Source organism: Trachymyrmex cornetzi, unplaced genomic scaffold (genome assembly GCF_001594075.2).
Source record: "Trachymyrmex cornetzi isolate Tcor2-1 unplaced genomic scaffold, Tcor1.1 scaffold2092, whole genome shotgun sequence".
NCBI lineage: Eukaryota > Metazoa > Arthropoda > Insecta > Hymenoptera > Formicidae > Trachymyrmex > Trachymyrmex cornetzi.
This window is the reverse complement of record NW_017296735.1, coordinates 10,056-14,618: the sequence shown is the minus strand read 5'-3', so window position 1 is coordinate 14,618 and position 4,563 is coordinate 10,056. Positions and strand designations below refer to the sequence as shown.

Below are 4,563 nucleotides of genomic sequence, written 5' to 3'. Positions count from 1 at the left end.
AGCCTTAAGCCTATCGCACATGGAATGCATAATAGAGCATAAACATAAGACCGTTGGACCAATGAGCATCTTATGTAAATCAATATAAGGGCACGCCCTCGTGATTGGTTGCGGCCATTTCTAGGCGCTTTCGATGCGTTAGTGAATCTGTGAATTGATGTAAGCAACTGTTTCATGGTGTAGTAATACAAACAGGCGCGAACGCGTCAATAGACCTGTTCTTTTTGGCTGAACTTTTGCACCAGTTCATCTTTCTTTCTCTTGTTTCCTTCTGGAGAGAAAAGGAGGAAAGATGAACTAGTGCAAAAGTTCAGCCAAAAAGAACAGACCTCATATTTCGAGTTCACTTTTTTCGTGCCGCTTGAGTTTGATCTCCTTCTTATTACTCCGTGGCTCAGTCGGACGGACGTGCTTCGATCTGAGTATTGTGGAAAGTCAACCTAATTTTTTGAAATTGTTTAATTCGTGTATTGAGAATCGCTTGACCTGAGATCGTGAACTGAGACGGACGTGTTTCGTCACGTCTCAGCATTATCTATTGTTTATAAAACGTTGCCGGCTTTGACTGTACCTGGATACGTCTGGCCATGTTTACCCCGCTTACGGAGACTAGGGCCATTATATGAAAAAAGAAGAAGAATCCGTATATTGGAAAAAAGAGAATTGTCTGCTTGAGAATCTGGGCTAAGGCCGCTAGACTAACAAGTAGGTATCTTATATAAATCGATATTGCGTTTTAATATCGGATGCTCATTGTTTCAGCAGCATGCTATGATTATACAACTTGTAGACTACATTTACACTGCACCCTTAGGACAACTGTTACCAACACCGATTAACTTAATCGACTTTTAACTCAATATGTAATGTAGTCAACAGCAAGACTGTATATCGTTCTTAACCTTACCATATCTCTTCGTGATATACTTCTCTCTATGCGTTCCTATACTTAATTGTGATAAAAGTAATGAAAATCTTCTATCTATAATGATAATTCTGCTGATTGAGTTAACCGTCGATTAAGTTAATCGGCGTTGGTAACAGTCGCCCTTAATCTAGTTTAATAATATCCGTAGTTATAAAATTAGCCAATCATAGCTATTCCTCAGAAGAATGGAACGATTGTGATTGGCCAGTTTTATAACTACGGATATTAAACCCGATTATAGCTGCGGTCCACTTAGCACTTCAAACGCTACAGAGCATTTGTAGCACTATAATGGCCTCGTTTACACCCAGGGTTTGATTCGAGTCAGAATGTAAAAACCAACCAACTACAGTCGAGTATTCCTCAGTTACAGTCGAATGACAAGGGAATGCTCGACTGCAGTTGGTTGGTTCTTACATTCTGACTCGGATCGAACCCTGGGTGTAAACGTGGCCAATGACTGGTCCATTTGACGCTTCGGAACGCTTCCAGCAACTCTGATATGTCATCGTTTTTGCTCCCGCTGCCTCACCTCGGGAGATGGATTGACTGGAGCGTTTATATAGCGATTGTAACATTCGGAACAATAATGAACCGATCCAACCGTAAGGTTTAGAGCGTAGTGTTCAAAGCATTTGCAAGAAGCAAGTGGACCGCAGGGTGCCATGAAAGTGCCATCCGAAAGGTCATCGCTTTCGGATACACGCATTAGATGCATTGGGTACATCCAGAAGCACGACCGCTCACTGAGCGCTCATTGAGCTCTTGTATCTGTTTGGTCTATATTTTTAGATCTAACGGAATATGCCAATAAGATAAAAAAGCTCACTGAGCGTTTAGTGAGCGGTTGTGCTTCTGGATGTACCCATTCAGAAAAATAACCGCTCATTGAGCGCTCAGTAAGCTCTTTCATCTGATTGGTATATTTCGTTAGATTCTAAACTATAAACCAATCATATGAAAGAACACACTGAGCAAACGGTGAGTAGTTGTTGTTCTAAACGTCCTAATTTTAAAATTTTAGCGAAATGTTGCCATGCAAATAAAAACAAATAAACTGTTATTTATTTTTTGAACTTTCGCGACGGATATACATACAGGAAACAAACTATTATCTTTTGGATTTCTGGTGTTTGTTAAATTGTATTAAAGGAGGCCATTTCCCAAGAAAATCAACAACACGTAACAATAATAGTATTTATAAAATTATAAAATTCTATTCTGATGTAATAGTTGTAAATATTTAAAAGCTTGTATATTAAGTTGAAACACACAATTAATCTTCAAACCGTACACAAGTGCGAATTTGCACCACGAAAATTTTCAATTTGCTGACAGTAATCAAAAAGATAATTTATTTATAATAAATTTTCCATTGCAAAATAATTTTTTCAGTAAATTTGAATGATATCATTGTGAGAAAATTCTACCTTAGAAAAAAGTGGTTTTAAAGAAATTTCTATTTTGATCTTCAAGAGAGACTTGCAATTAAAAGTATCAAATCCCAATTCGCACCTGTGTTCCGTTAGTAGGTGCTCAAGGGAGGTGTACGGTTTGAAAGTTAAATTGTGTCGTTCATTAAAATAAATACATATAGTTACGGTTAATATTATTATATACTTATTGTTATACTATTGTAAATAATCATGCTATTATAAATATAAATTTAAAATACTTTTTCTTATACTTGTGAAATTTTAGTTTTTATTTATATTTTTATTTTCAAATGTTATATTACATTTGTATTTTGTATTTATACATTCCTTATTTAAAAATTGTAGGATAAAACTATAAAAATGGATTCTGAATTAGATGATATTTATCATGAGTTGTGTGTCAATCCAATATTATATATCTCATCGAGAGAATTTTTTGATGTAATGTTACCTAATGATGGTACAGTAGTGTAAGTATTAAAAAATTGGTTGTTAGTATTTAACTTTTTAGTCACATAGATGGATTTATTCTTACCAATTACGTTATTGTTGTTGAATTTGTGAAATTTTTTAATTTGTTGATAAAGGATTTATAATGAAATCTAATGCGCAGTGTTATAACAATAGATTAAAAATTTCATGTAATTTAATGTACTTTTAAGTTATATACAATTTGAATTTAATTTTTTGACATTAAATTTAATGTATTTGTAATTAAAAAGTATATTTGTGTACATGTACACTACTGTTCAATAATCGGGTCTCATTTTAGTCGCACTTGGGTGTAGATGAGCGCGCATACATACCACTGGGAGCTACACACTTCTCCACCCTCCTACACTCGAAGGACTCGATTAATGTACATGAAATTTAATGTATTTTGTACGAAATTTAGAGAAATTCAATATACAATATTTTTCATAAAATGTTATAAAATTTAGTATACTTTTTAGTAAATTTTATATAATTTTACATGAAATTTAATACACACGTTTATTATATTTAAATAAAATTACTGTAACTTAATTTTCAGTTAAATCATTCGTTACTTTTAATTTCGCACGTAACTACAAGTTTTATTTACATGTAAAGGAAAGCATTTCTAACAGTGTTTGTATTTGTGTACACGTACACGAAATTTTAATATATTTTTTCGTATTTAATGTCATTAAAATTTATTAAAATTTGCCCTCTTTCAAACAGTGCATTCATAATTTCTATACATATGTAATGTTTCTATATTTTTAAGATGTTTTATCAGTATGGTGGAGCGAATTGATAGTAAAGTTTCTGTCAAAAGTGTAAATGGTGAAGTTGAACGCTGCCGAATAATTTTGACAAATAACAATGATTGGAAGGTTCAAGTTACCATATGGGGTAACAATATAGAACGAGTCATACATAACTTCAAAACTTCATTTGTATGTCATTTCTGAAATTATTTGTATATTATTGTCTGAAACTCTCTTTGCTGCTGATACTTTTAAAAAATATAAAATATCCTATAAACTATTCATCTTTTAATAAATCATACCTTAATACTTTTATGCACAAAATAATGAGATAAATTAGTCAAAAATTAAATTAGTTAAAAAGATCAATTAGTCTAAAGAAAATGCATAATTCAGTTTTCGATATATTTCGATGTTTCGTTTTAAATGTCCTATCCTGTATTTACATATATATTTAAATTTTATTATTACTATATAGATACTACATATATCAGGAGCTTTTTCTCAATTTCGTCATTTTACAAGTTTGGGAAATGTCAAAATGGATTTGACAATTAAAGATTACACAGTCGTAAATGTCATTGGAAAGATTCAAGACCATGAAGAAATAAAATCTTATACACCAATTTCTATTGAAGATATTTTAAATTCGAAATCTAAATATGGTAATTATAATTTTCATTTAAACAAATGTGGTACATGCATATAAAGATTGATTATTTGTCAAACTTAAAACATAGTCCTAAACCGAAGCTGGAAATATCACAAATTTTAATGATAAAAATTAACTAAAATCTTGAAAACCCCATCGTGTGTAACGAAGATATTTTTATGTGTATTTAGAGTTAAATTATTGAAAACTTATCTTTCATGGTAAAATAACTATTCCAACTGTTTACGTGCGTAATACGTCCTCTTAATATATTTTGGTAATTGATGATTACAAAAATTAGATCAAATTTAATTT

At 31.8% G+C, this 4,563-nt stretch overlaps 1 long non-coding RNA gene across 2 annotated transcripts; it reads left to right on the top strand.

The window, feature by feature from the left end:
• The first annotated feature begins 370 nt into the window (after nucleotides 1-370).
• LOC108759854 (uncharacterized) lies at nucleotides 371-3,266 on the top strand. Of its 2 annotated transcripts, none has more exons than XR_001940055.1 (3): nucleotides 371-709; nucleotides 2,710-2,834; nucleotides 3,137-3,266. It is a non-coding gene; the product is annotated as an uncharacterized LOC108759854 (long non-coding RNA). The 2 variants fall into 2 exon arrangements; XR_001940056.1 differs by lacking the exon at nucleotides 371-709 and adding an exon at nucleotides 1,717-2,122.
• The last annotated feature ends 1,297 nt before the right edge of the window (nucleotides 3,267-4,563 follow it).